Raw genomic sequence first — 14,910 nt, forward strand, 5'->3', positions numbered from 1 at the left:
TTCTCAAGCTTAGCGTCTGCTATTCCCCCACTCTCTGCTCCCCCTTAACATAAACTATCTATCTGTAACTACCCTTTGCCTTAGTGAGGCCCCCTTTCCCTTTCTGTAGCAAAGTGTTCCCTTTTCATCTACTATGGGGTCCCTTTTCACTATTCACTAATGGATGGGCAAGGAAGATGAGGAAAGGCTGCTGCCCTTTGTGAGAGTTCACTGAGCTCTGCCTGGGGATGGCAGAGGAGCCAGCTGAGAACTGATGGAAAAGGCACAAAGAGGAGAGCGGCAGATTCTGTTCCTTGCTTCCTGATCAGGAAGAACAAGAGGAGGAGGACAGGCAGGAATCTGAGTTACAGCTCAGATGGAATTGTCTTCAGACTGCCTGCTATGGTGCAGTGTTTTGGTTCTAGGAGAAAACCATTGATAACACTCTGATGTTTACAGCTGCTGCTAAGCAGTGTTGTACGGAGCCAAGGCCATGGTCAGTGGAGGGCACATGGAGCTGGGAGGGAACAGAGTGAGGACAGCTGACTGAAAGTGGCCAAAGGGACGTTCTCTATCAGCTGACAGCAAGCAGAAATTGTATTGAAAGGGGTGGGAGTTCATCTCAGTCTCTTCACTGCCCAGAGCCCAGCTGAGCATCAGTCTGGTGGTGCTGAGCAAGTGTTTGTGCATCAGTTGTTACATACAATTCCATATCAACGGATATATAGTGATAACTATTACTCCTCTCCTTTTGTCTCTCTTAGTAAATTGCTTTGTTACAACCCATACGATGTACTTTTTTTTTCCCAGTTCTGTTCCCCATCCCACTGGGAATGGGGCAGTGCACAAAGCACTGTGTGCTGCTGAGCCACATGTTGGGTTCAACAACCACCATCATTTTGGTGCCTGATGTGAGGCTCCAAGGGTTGAGATAACAGCACAACTGTCCAGAGTGAGATAACACAGGGCTTTGTGGGAGCTGGAGAACTGCTGGCCATGATGCTGATAGTTTCCCTGTTTGTGGAGCTTGCTGAGTCTTCTCATGAAGCTGCATTGCACAGCTCCTTGCTTGCTGCTTGTTTTCCCTGCTACATTATTTGTCAACTCGGGATGCTGGATTAGGGTATTTATTTTGCTATGCTTTTTGACACTGTTTTGTATCATGATAAAATTGGCAGCTGACAAAGTGAAGTTTTGTGCACAGTCAGCTCTGTGGTCATCTTTGGGTTTTGGAAGTAATATTGTCGATATGAATAGGAAATACACAATTTTACATTGTCTTCTCCTGGAGCCCGGGGGTGTTCAAGGAGTGACTGGATATTGTGTTGAGGGACATGGTTTAGTGGGAGCTATTGGTAATAGGTGAACGGTTGGACTGGATGATCTTTTAGGCCTTTTCCAACCTTGGTGATTCTATGATTCTAAGACTGAGGTTAAAAAACTATTCAGGAATATCAGTGAGAGATCTGCCCCAAGGTGAGAAGGCTCTGCATGGCAGGGGGTGTGGGACCGTCTGGGCAGCTGCCTGGAGCAGTGGGCACCCCCAGGGCTTTGGAACTTCATCTCCAAGAAACTGCAGGATACTGAGAACCTGGTAGAATATTGGGGGCAGGTCTGCTGTGGCTCTGGTAATTCCCCAAAAAACACACATGACTGCAGTGTGCCAGATCCAGAGAGCTGGACATGCTGACAGTGTTGCGACCTCTGCAACTCCTGGCACAGACCCTGCAGCAGTACAAGTTTTTGCCACGTGTCCTGCAGTTGTTCCAAGCTGTAGGACAGACCCCGCTGTCACTCCACCCCTCATATGAGCTCTGCAGTCACTCCTGCTACAGGTCCTGTAGCTGTTCCAGGTATGGTAATAAGAAAATGAAACAAATTCCTCCCAAGGGAGGTGCACTATGCCAGGAGGTTCAGCCCTGTGGTCACTCCAACCCCTCCAATGAGCCCAGTGGCTGCTCCAACTTTGTCACATGTCCTGTGGTGGTTCCAGCTCTGGCAATGAACTCTGAGGTCGCTTCAACTCCAGCAACAGCCTGAAAGTCAGTACAGCTCCTACAGTGAACCCTCTGGCTGTTAAAACTACTGAAACTAGTCCTGGACTTGCAAACAGATATGCATGTTTCTTAGTATCTGTGCATATATGTTTGCAACTGTGTATGTTGTATATGTGTGAAAATATAATAAATATATTATACATTTGTCATAATTATTATCCTTTTCTTTTTCTCTTTTTCTCAACCCATAAACTTTAAACCACAGCACTTCCCTGAGACGCTTACGGGTCTCCTTGGGACTATTCAATTTGATCTGGTCACACACTGAAAAGCAATAGAAGATCTCGAGGTTTTCTCAGGGAGCAGCTCCTCAGGTATATTCCTTACACCAGCTTTGGAAGAGGCCTCCCTCCAGTTCTCTGGTCCTACTCTAAAGCAGCTCTCTTGTTATGGCAGTGCCAGCAAGGAGACCAGCTCTGACAGACCTGTTCATATTGCCGGCTACTGACTGCAGCACTGGATTGCTGATGTAGAGGCAACAGGACAGTCGTGAGACACACAAGACCTTCAGGACTGCACAAATGAGAGGGCTCGAGAGCACTGTGGTGGTGTAAAGAGATCAGAAATGAAAAGAGCATGTTGAGCTGCTGTCTGTGGCTGTACCTCCCCAAATCCAGACAAAGTAGGAAAACAGAAAACCTAAGCAAATGTCTATTTTGAAAACATTTCAGGTATTTTCAAACGTATTCAGGGAATCCGGTTACATGTTTACATGAGCTCTTGGAGTGAAAAAATGGAAATTAGGTAGGAAAGAAGTGTAATACATTTTTATTTATGAGTTCAATATTCTTTTTTTTTTTTTTTTACGTTGCTATATCTCACGTAATCAAACAACCAAAGATGCATAGAACATAAAGAACCATCACTGGGAATCCTATGAGGAAGTTGTGCATTTTATGGAAGCTGGAATAGTGATAATTGCAACACCTTCCTGAGAGCATGCTTGATCTCCCTGTTCCTCATGCTGTAGATAACAGGGTTCAGTGTTGGAGGAATGACTGAGTACAGAAGTGCCACTGTCAGATCCAGGAGTGGGGAGGAAATGGTCGGGGGCTTCAGGCAGGCAAAAAAGCCAGTGCTGAGAAATAGGGAGACCACGGCCAGGTGAGGGAGGCATGTGGAGAAGGCTTTGTGCCGTCCTTGCTCAGAGGGTATCCTCAGCACGGCCATGAAGATCTGCACATACGACACTACTATGAAAACGAAGCAGCCAAATACTAAACTGATACTAAAATTGAGAAACACAGTTTCCCTGAGATTTGATTCTGAGCAGGAGAGTATGAGGATCTGGGGGATTTCACAGAAAAACTGTTTCACTACATTGCCTTGGCAGAGAGGCAGTGAAAACGTACTGGCAGTGTGCAGCAGGGAATTGAGAACCCCAGCACCCCAGGCAGCTGCTGCCACGGTGGCTCAAGCTCTGCTGTCCATCAAGGTCCCGTAGTGCAGGGGCTTGCAGATGGCAACGTAGCGGTCATAGGACATGAAGAGCTGTGCAGCACATCCTGTGTAGGAGATGGCCCTGGTGTCCCAGAGGGCATTGGCCATGGCTTTGGGGAGAGTGGTGGAGATGCAGCCCAGGTCGAGGAGGGCCAGGTTGAGGAGGAAGAAGTACATGGGGGTGTGCAGGCGGCGGTCGCAGGCTACGGCTGTGCTGATGAGGCCGTTGCACAGGAGGGCAGCCAGGTAGATGCCCAGCAAGAGCCAGAAGTGCAGGAGCTGCAGCTGCCGCGTGTCTGCCAACGGCAGCAGGAGGAACTCGCTGATGGAGCTGCTGTTGGGCATCTGCTGTTGTTGGGCTTGGAGTCCTGTTCAGAGTGCAGAAGATAATGACAAGTCCAGACCATTCTCTGAGGCATTCTTCTTGCTATACTATGAAATGTTTTTATTCTCCTACAACAGTGTACATTTAGCACCATTACATGCATTTAATTTCATGTCGTTCAGCATTCCTTAAGCAGAAGCAGCATATGGAGCTCTGACCTAACTCTTCTTTTCTTATCCCATCTCCCTGGATATTTTCATCTGTTTCATGTCTCATACATTTACCCCAACTGCTCTTAGAGCCCCATAATCCAGCTTCTGTGTCATTCAGTTTCAGTTAGAAAATGCTGCCTGTTTGTAGGATAGGTGAATTATTCATGCCTACAGAAAATGATGATAATTCCATCATTCGAGAAAGGGGAGACTGAAAGCAAATAATGTGTGACTGTTCACAAAACAAGCAATTGATTGACGAAAAATTCTCAGAACTCCTATTGCCCCTTTTAGATTTCTGACTCCAAACCTCTTTGCCTCAGAACAGGAAATGGAAACCCCCTGCCTTGGCTCTCCTCTTGCAAAGTACCCTCAGAAACATACTGTTGTGCAGTGGAGCTGTGTTCCCCTGCCCCAGGCAGCAGCTGTGGCAGCACAAGCCCTGCCGGGGGGCTCCTTCCCCCCACCCGTCTCCCCGCAGTGCCCTGGGCAGCTCCCCGGGCAGGCTGAGTGCTGAGCCTGGCAGGCGGCAGAGTCCCATACCCGGCACACAGCCCCTGGGGCACAGCAGGGACCCTGCTCTGCAGGACAGCCCTGGGCACCCGCCTGCAGCCCCGGCTGCACAGCCTGCAGCCGTGCTGGGACATGCAGCCCTCACGGCTGTGCTCTGACACTGCAGCACAGAAGCCCTCAGCTGGAGCAGAAGGCCTTTCCCACAGTAAAGAAACATGCAGTGCCTACATCCAGATCTGCTATGGGATATCCCAAGTTAAGTTAACCTTCTATGAAAAGCAACTCACGGCATGCAGTGAGACTTACCTTGTCATGGTCTGTGAGCAATGCTCCTGTGGAGAGGACGCAGCCCACTCACACCGTACACATCCTGCAAGCTCTCTCCTGTTTCTCTCCTCTCCTTCTGTCACCTGCAGGCTGTGCTGTGCACAAGAGCTGCTCCTGGGCACAGCTGTCTCTCTGCAGCTCTGCCCACATTTATGAGCTCCCTGTGTCCCAGGAGCCCGGCCCAGATCAGCAGCAGATGATGTCATTTTTATCCTTCCCACTCATCTCCCTGACATGTCCCTGGGTCCTCATGGCCAACAGCTCCTGAAAGACAACTGCATAATTACTGTGCGTTGAAATTCGCTCAATTAACCACCACATGTCCAGTGGTCTGTGACTGATTGGAGACATATGGGAAGTGCTACCAGAGTTCGTTTGATGAAGCACAAAGGGACCCAGACAAGGAAGGCGAGGTTTGGACTTTCCCAGTGCAGGACAGTGATCCAGCTGAGGATGTGTGCCAGTGCTTGTAAACCATGGTGGAAGTCCTTGTGATAGACACCTCTTTCCTGGGCATCAGCTGAGGGCCAGAGAGGCGATAGCACCGGCTGTCTGGTGAATTCACATGCAGCTGCAAGAGCAGCACAGGGCCTTCAGCAAAGCCATGCCTATGGTGTGTCCGTGCTGCTACGTCACCTCCAAGACCCACGATCGGTCTAATGTCTGTGTGCCACCTTCTGCACACTGATACCATAGATGAGCTATCCAGTCCAGCTATGTCCAGTGATGATTTTCAATTAGGATATTTACTTCTGCGGTTTTGCACTAATGCAAACACCAACACACAAGAAACTAGTAATCTTGGTAGAGCTGCAGGCCTGAGCTCCTGTTTGGACCATGGGAACACAGTTTAATGGCTTCCACAATGTGGGAATCAAATGTTGTTTCTGCATTTAGAATAAGATAAAAATATTTTATTTCAATGTCTCATTATATATGTGAAGCAGTTTGTAGTTATTAGGTAGAAGTCACAGGTACAAAGACTGCAGCTCCTGTCTGCCCAGCTGTCTGAAATAGAACTACTGGTTTTTGATGCTGGACAAATAAGACCTGAGTAATAAAGGATCCAAAGAGGAGAAGTTAAAATAATTAACAATATGCCTGTATAAACTAGCAACAATGTATGTTTTAGTGTTTTGTTGTACGCATTGTAAAAATACCTAAGGATGTGCCTGAAGAGATATCGGGAAGGACTGGAATCACCCCCCCCCCAGGCTCTTTGTTTAACAAAGGCCTCTAGGACAGAATGGAAGAAGCTTTGAAGGGAATCAACATATCAATAGGATAAGAGTACCGAGACACCTTGGAAACAGAAACAGCAGGATGGCGACTGACAAGATAGCAAGTGAACTAACAAATTTCAGAATGTAATGCAAACCTCGGGTAAAATTGTAAACTGTAATACCCAACCAAAGGGGAAAGGGGAGGGGAAAACATATGGGAGAAAAGGTATAAAAACTCTAACATCATGTCCATAGGTGCGCTTCTGCCATCAGGGCGCCCGCCATTGCAATCACGAATAAAAACTGCTTTTTATCAGAGATACCGTCCTGACCAAAAATTATTGAGGATATTTCCAACAACAACTTCACTGTAGCGCAAGGGGGATACAGAGTCTTTAGGATGGATGGGAGAGGAGTCAAAGAAGGGCGACTGCCCTATGTGAGAGTGCAATGAGCTCTGCCAGGGGATGGAAGAGCAGCCAGGTCAGAGCTAATGGAAATGGCAAACAGAGGAGACCATCAGTGTCTGTTCCTGGCTTTTTGATCATAGAGAGCAATTGGAAGGTGCCCTCTGCAGACAGATGGGTTTAACATGTTGTCAGGCCATTGTCCTCTTTGGGAGCCTTTTTCACTCCAGTATCTGCTGCAGGGACAGCACAGCAGGGCATGTGCCATCCAGCAGATCCCCGGAGAGCACAGATGGGAGATTCTTGACCAAGCTGTGGAGGAACCAAAGTGGAGAGATTCTCTGCTGGATCTCATGCTCTCCAGTATGGAAGGTCTGGTGGGAATTATAAAGGTTAAAGAGGCATCAGGCCAAGTGCAAGATGCTAATGTATCTCTTTTTATTTATTTATTTATTTATTTTGAGGGTGTAAGCTTAGAAGATGTTCATAAATGTCAATAAAATTGAGACAAAGGATAGAAGACAAAGATCAAAATCAATGAGAACGTGTTAACCCTTCTCAACATGAGAAATTCTCATGAGTCTTCTTCCATTTTAAGTTGTAAATATGAATCTTTGAGGTGATTTGATGTTTTATTTTTCTTTTTTTTTTCTTTTTCTTTTTCTGAAACTACGATGTTTTCCAGAATTGTTTTTGCTGGGCACAAATGCTTTCATGTTCAGAGACACAGACAGCGGTGCCAGGGCCAATGACCTGTGACTATAGCCTGGCGCCCGCCGCTGATTTTCCCTGCTGCCTATTTGATGTCCCTCATCCTCCAGGTGTCTCCAGCTCTCCTAAATAAATGGCCGTGGTTAAGGGCATGTTTTCAGCAGGCCATTTAGACACACGCTCCTGTCACAGCCTGCCAGATTTCCCCATCCCTTGTCTTTGTTCAGTCAGATACATCCCAATTATCGGTCTGATTTCTGACTTTTAGGGGGATGACTCAAGTTTGCTCCATCTCACCAAAGTCTGATGGACTGTGTTGTCAACTCCTTCACCGTGATTCTATCCCTTCCTATCTTTTCATTTTCTCTTTCTTTTTCTTTTGCTATGTCGTTTTCTTCTCCTTTTCCTTTTAATTTTCCTTTTCCTTTTACTTTCATCCTTTTTCTTTCTTTTTTTTTTTTCTTTTTCTCTTTCTCTTTCTCTCTTTTTAATTTTTCATGCTCAGTGTGTGAAATACTCACAAGTCCTGTTCAATTTTACGTTGATACCACCCAACTCCCTGGCTGATCTATCCCAGGGAGATTACTGGAATTTTCTCCATTCCTCAAAAATCTGTTGTCAAGTCCTTCACTGTGATTCTATCTATCCCATCCTATCTGTGTCTAACTCATTTCTTGTGCAAATATTCCCTATGAAACATAAACCTCAATTGAAGCAGCTTGGACATGGCATGCAATTGATCACTGTGTTTTTCTGTTCATTCAATTGCATCACCTTTCCTTCTGTTTGTTGGCCTTAAATAAAGAGAATTCTTTCTTTTTCTGTGTGCAGCTAGTTGTCTGTAGAAAGCCAGTGGGAGTTGGTACAAAGGAGGTTTAACACTGAGCGGGTGACGGCAGAGGAGAAGAGTGATGTGAGGAAAAGTGATGCAAGTCCCATGGGGCCAATGAGAGTAGAGGAGGGGTGGGGAGGTTGAGGAGGAACTTTGTCCACACAGCAACAGAATAGAACTCATTGGGGACATCCTGCATTGACATCAGTTGCAAAGTGCTTCTTTAACTTCTTGTATAAAACAAACTATAAATAAACAAACGTTCAATGCATTTTGGATTCTTGCTCTTTAAGCTCTCTCCATTTTGCTGAACACGTTCTGAAAACCTGAAGAAGACAACAGGAAGGCACAAGGCACAAGAGGCTCTTTAGTTTATAATGGGCCCCAGGGTGCATTTGGTGCTGAGTCCATCAACCTCCAGTGCAGAGAGAAGTTTGCATAAAGTACTTGGCAAGACAAAGTCAGAAGTAACAGTGAAGTTTCTTGGAGTATTAATGGGCCCACTCAGGGCCATTAGCAAGCAAGCTTCCCAAGGGACTAGTTAGAGCAGATAATTGGAAGCCATGACTCCAGTCAGGCAAAGGCACTGGCATGGTGGCTCTGATGCTAAGAAAATCCTCCTTTGTCTTAAAAAGCAAACAGGACAAGACCTGATTCCCAGACCCTTGGCATGGAGATCCTGTCTCTCATGTTGGCTCAGGTCACTTCCTGGGGCAGTGGGATGGAGGTCTGTATGATGTTAAGTGAAAGACATGGGAAGGGAAAATCCCAGGCTCTGCATGTGTTGCAGAAATGCTGTCGAGTTCATAACCCACATGTGCCCTGTGTCTCATCACAGGATGTGGGATGTGAGAAGGGCCCCGTCTGAACAAGCAGTCAATCCCAATGTAACTCTGAATCTCTGATCTCTCAGTTCCAGTGCCCTCATGTGCACACTCCCCCATAGTTTGATGCACTTTATCTTCTGCGGTGCCCAGAAGTGCACCCAGTGCTCCAGGTGAGGCTGCAGCAGTGCAGAGCAGACAGGGACAACCCTTTCCCTCACCCAGATGGCAATAACTTACTTGATGCACTTTATGGGAGCATTGGCCTTCCAGTCAGCTGTCATGACTCTTAACTTACTTAGATGCAATTGAAATGAGAGCCCGAGCATCTAAGGTGTCATCATTGAAAGAACGTAGGTGTTCCATAGCTTTGAAATGCCTTGGACTCCAGAGTATGCCAGAGATGGAGCAGAACAGAAGATTTGCCTCTTCTGTAGTGAGCTCATCCATTTAGTAAGCAGAATAACACTACATGCTACATGGGGACAGTTGCTCTACTCTGCTCTGCTCTGCTTTGCTCTGCTTGCAGGGGAATGGAGCGGGGGGTTGCTCTCATGTCAGTGCAGATAAACTCACTTTCTCTTTAACCCTTTTTCCTCTGTGAACTATTCCACTATTTGTACCCTCAGATACACTTCCACATTCCCTCAACAACACTTCCATATGCCATTAACAATTATGCTTTCTTATACCATAAGAACAGTTTGTCAAACAATACAGTTCTTCAGTTCCCATAAACACCGTTAATACCATATATCTTTCCATTAACAGTTAGTATTCTTCAGTGATAAACACCTTGCCGCAGAACCAGCACTGACTGGCCCTCCTCCCTCTCATGCTTCCTCACAGGCAGAACATAGTATTACGTAAATGGGTTGACACTCATTAAATAGGATAATAAAAAAGGCTTTTGAAATTACGTTAAGAATAATATGAAGACTAGTGAGACGGTGGGTCCCTACTAAGTGAGGGAGGTATTCTGGTAATGGGGGTTGTTGAGAAGGTGGAGATACTGAAGGCCTATTTTGCTTCTGTCTTCAGGGTAAAAGCTCTCCTTCAGGAATCCCAGACCCTGGAGCTTAGTGAGAGAGTATGGGGAATGGAGGACTTGCCTTTAGTCAAGGTAGAGTTGGCCCATGAGCGCCTAGGCCACAACAATATTTAGAAATCCATGTGTGCTGAGGGAGCTGGCAGAGATGACTGCAGAACCACTCTCTATCATCTTTGAGAGGTCATGGAGAATGGGGGAGGTGCCTGAAGACTGGAGGATAGCCAGTGTCAATCCTGTCTTCAAAAATGTGTATGAAGGAAGATCTGGGTAACTACAGGCCAGAGAGCCTCACCTCTGTCCCTGGAAAGGCGACGGAACAGCTTGTGCTGAATGCCATCTTCAGACAGTTGGAAGAAAAGGACGTTATCAGGAGTTGTCAGCATGGGTTTACCAAGTGGAGGTCATGTGTGACCAACCTGGTAGCCTTCTATAACACTGTTGCTGGCTGGGTGGATGGGGAGAGAGTGGTAGATGTTGTCTACCTTGATTTCAGCAAGGCTTTTGATACTGTCTCCCACAATATCCTTATCACAAAGATAAGGAAATGTGGGAAAGATGAGTGAACAGTGAGGTGGGTTGAGGACTGTCTGACTGACAGAGCACAGAGGGTGGTCGTTGTCAAAGCAGAGTCCATTTGGAGACCTATAAGTAGCGGTGTTCCCCAGGTGTTGGTGCTGAGCCTGGTCTTGTTCAGCTTCTTCATAAGTGACCTTGACAAGGGGATAGTGGCCACCCTCAGCAAGTTTGCTGATGATTGGCTGACACGCCTGAAGGCTGTGCTGCCATTCAGCGAGACCTGGACTGGCTGGATAGATGTGCAGCAAGAAACCAGACGAGGTTCAATGAAAGCAAGTGTAGAGTGTTGCACTTAGGAAGGAATAATTGCACACACCAGGACAGTTTGGGGATGAGCTGCTGGAGAGGAGCTCTGTAGAGAGGGACCTGGGTGTCGTGATGTCAGTGTGAAGAAATATGAGTAGGGGAACTGAACAGAAACTGGAGCATAGGAAGTTCTGCACGAATTTGTGCAAGAACTTCTTTATGGTGAGGGTGATGGAGCACTGGAACAGGCTACCCGAGGGGGTTGTGTTGTATCCTTCACTGGAGATATTCAAGACCCGCCTGGACGCCCACCTGTGTGCCTACCTGGTGTTCCCCAGGGGTCTGTGCTGGGGCCTGTCCTCTTCAGAACCTTTACTGATGACCTGGATGAGGTCATTGAGTGCATCCTATGTAGGTTTGCTGATCTCACCAAATTGGCTGCGAGTGTGGACCTGTCTGTCATTAGCAAGGACCTACTGAAGGATCTGGACAGGCTGGAGATCTGGGCTGAAGCCAATGGGATGAGTTTCACCAAGATCAAATGCCACGTCCTGAACTTTGGGACCTGGCATGGACTGCCAAGGGTGGGGGTGGATTCACCGACCCTGGAGGTGTTCCAGGAATCATTGGACATTGTGTTGAGGGCCATGGATTTGTGGGAGCTATTGGTGATAGGTGAATAGTTGGACTGGATGATCCTTTAGGTCATTTCCAACCTTGGTGTTTCTATGATTCTATGGTATCCTGTCCCTGTCTGTGTGCTCCTTTTTGCTTTAGCAAACACTCTCTGAGAGGCCTCACCACATGTCAGGAATTTGTCACTGACCACCTGAAATCTGGTGTTAAATTCAACAGATTTCAAAGCACAGTCATGATGCTGTTGACTTTCAGGAACTGTTGGCCATGATGATGCAGGGAAATCTCCGAGGATACAAGTGGGAAGGATAAAAATGACATCCTCTACTGCTCAGCTGGGTTGGGCTCCTAAAACACAGGGAGCTCATAAAAGTGGGCAGAGATGTAGAGAGACAGCTGTGCCCAGGAGCAGCTCTTGTGCACAGCACTGCCTGCAGGTGACAGAAAGAGAGGAGAGAAATTGGAGTGAGCTTACAAGATATGTACTGTGTGAGCGGGCTGTGAGCTCTATGAAGGAGCATCGCTCACAGACCACAACACGATAAGTCTCATGCAGTAGGCAATGCAGCTGCTTTTAATAGAGGGTTAACAAAATATGCGACATTCCATAGCAGATTGGCTGCAGGTAATGCATGTTTCTTTACTGTGGAAAAAGCCTTCTGCTCCAGCTGAGGGCTTCTGTGCTGCAGCATAAGAGCTACGGGGTGTGTGTGTGGGGGGGGGCTGCATGTCCCAGCACGGCTGCAGGCTGTGCAGCCGGGGCTGCAGGCGGGTGCCCAGGGCTGTCCTGCAGAGCAGGGTCCCTGCTGTGCCCCAGGGGCTGTGTGCCGGGTATGGGACTCTGCTGCCTGCCAGGCTCAGCACTCAGCCTGCCCGGGGAGCTGCCCAGGGCGCTGCGGGGAGATGTGTGGTGTGGGGGGAAGGAGCCCCCCGGCAGGGCTTGTGCTGCCACAGCTGCTGCCTGGGGCAGGAGATCACAGCTCCACTGCACAACTGAATGTTTGTGAGGGTGCTTTGCTTGAGGATAGCCAAGGCAGGGGGTTTCCTTTTCCTGAAAGTAGTCATGGATGGGTTTACTTTTTCTTTTCAGTAGACATGGATAATTCACTCAATCTGCAAACAGGCAGATTTATAGGATTCACACTGAATGGCACAGAGTCTGTTTTTGGGGCTCTAAGAGCAGTTGGGGTAAATGTATGAGACATGAAACAGATGAAAATATCCAGGGAGATGGGATAAGAAAAGAAGAGGAAGGTTAGAGCTCCATATGCTGCTTCTGCTTAAAGAATGCTGAACAACATAAAATTAAATGCAAGTAATGGTGCTAAATGTACACTGTTGTAGGAGAATAAAAACATTTCATAGTATAGCAAGAGGAATGCCACAGAGATTGGACTGGACTTGTCATTATCTTCTGCACTCTGAACAGGACTCCAAGCCCAACAACAGCAGATGTCCAACAGCAGCTCCATCAGCGAGTTCCTCCTGCTGCCATTGGCAGACACGCGGCAGCTGCAGCTCCTGCACTTCTGGCTCTTCCTGGGCATCTACCTGGCTGCCATCCTGGGCAACGGCCTCATCAGCACAGCCGTAGCCTGCGACCGCCGCCTGCACACCCCCATGTACTTCTTCCTCCTCAACCTGGCCCTCCTCGACCTGGGCTGCATCTCCACCACTCTCCCCAAAGCCATGGCCAACACCCTCTGGGACACCAGGGCCATCTCCTACACAGGATGTGCTGCACAGGTGTTCTTCATTTTATTCTTCCTCTCAGCAGAGTATTCCCTTCTCACCATCATGTCCTATGACCGCTACGTTGCCATCTGCAAGCCCCTGCACTACGGGACCTTGATGGACAGCAGAGCTTGTGCCACCATGGCAGCAGGTGCCTGGGGTGCTGGGGTTCTCTATTCCCTGCTGCACACTGCCAGTACGTTTTCACTGCCTCTCTGCCAAGGCAATGTTGTCAACCAGTTTTTCTGTGAAATCCCCCAGATCTTCAAGCTCTCCTGCTCAGCCTCCTATCTCAGGGAAATTGTGTTTCTCTTTTTTGGTTCCATTTTAGCCTTTGGGTGCTTTATTTTCATAGTGGTGTCCTATGTGCAGATCTTCATGGCTGTGCTGAGGATGCCCTTTGAGCAGGGACGGCACAAAGCCTTCTCCACGTGCCTCCCTCACCTGGCCGTGGTCTTCCTATTTGTCAGCACTGGCTTTTTTGCCTACCTGAAGCCCCAGTCCATTTCCTCCCCACTCCTGGATCTGGCAGTGGCACTTCTGTACGCAGTGGTTCCTCCAACACTGAACCCTATTATCTACAGCATGAGGAACAGGGAGATCAAGCATGCTCTCAGGAACGTGTTGCAATACACACTATTCCAGCTTCCATAAAATGCACAATTTCCTCATAGAATTCCCAGTGATGGTTCTTTATGTTCCATTATTTTTGTATTTTTTTTTTTTGTATTACTGTAATCTGCAAATAAGTTGCAGTTTATTTCACTACTTCTTTCCTACCTAATTTCCATTATCTTACTTCAGGAGCTCAAAGAAACATGGAACCATATTCCGTGAATAGGTTAAGAGATTAATAATAAGCTTTAAAAATAGACTTTTCCTTCGCTCTTCTCTCTTCCTACCTTGTCTGGGTCTGAGGGAGGTACAGCCACGGACAGCAGCACAACGTGACCTTTTCAATCCTGGTCCATTTATACAGCCACAGTACTCTCAAGTCCTCTCTTTTCTGCAGGCCTTTTGTGTCTCACAACAGTCCTGCTGTCTCTACAGCAGCACTTCGGGACAGCAGTCAGTAGCCAGCAATATGAACGGCTGTGTCAGGGCTGGTCTCCTTGCTGGCCCTGTCATGGAGTTATCTAGATCAGTCTGTGTCCATGACAGGGGGAGCAGTAGGCCTGTGGGTCCCATGGCCCCAAACAAATGGGAAGGGAAAAAGGAATGGGGGAGATGGGAGCTGGGCTCAAGGAAACAAACAGAGCAGCAGGAACGACCTAAGGAGGAAAACTTGTTTTACTAACTACTATATATGGAATACCAATAGGAAAAATGACAAAACCAAGACATTCCACCCTCTATTCTCCATCACTATATCATGCTTAAAAAACATATCTGAATGCAAATAAACAGTAATTAAACTGCATTACGCACACTGTTCTTTATACTACCCCGGTGGCGCAATGGTAGGAATGCTGCCTTGCAACACTGGAGACCCGGGTTCAAATCCCCCCTGTGGCGCAAGTGGTAGAAGTGCCTCTCTTCTACACAGAGGCTCGAATCTCGGGGGTTGGACTCGACGATCTCTAAGGTCCCTTCCAACCCGTACGAGACTATGAGACTATGAGACATATACATACACGGAATTACTGACTGCACTCCCCCAACATCAAATTCCCTTGTGGTACACATTGAACATCCCCATCTCTCTGCATCGCCCACCAAGTGCACCCAGGTCCCTGGATAAAGACAGTTCCACGGACAGGTTTGCCCTTTCCAGAGGCTGGAAGGACCCAAACAGCTTTTCCCAACATGTTCTTTAC

At 47.6% G+C, this 14,910-nt stretch overlaps 1 pseudogene; it reads right to left on the bottom strand.

Annotated features, from left to right (window-relative positions):
• Positions 1-2,930: 2,930 nt before the first annotated feature.
• LOC146756952 (olfactory receptor 14J1-like) lies at positions 2,931-3,521 on the bottom strand (annotated as a pseudogene).
• Between the last annotated feature and the right edge of the window lie 11,389 nt (positions 3,522-14,910).

Source organism: Coturnix japonica, chromosome 24 (assembly GCF_054131305.1).
Source record: "Coturnix japonica strain WE chromosome 24, WE-NBRP24, whole genome shotgun sequence".
In the NCBI taxonomy this organism is placed as follows: Eukaryota; Metazoa; Chordata; class Aves; order Galliformes; family Phasianidae; genus Coturnix; species Coturnix japonica.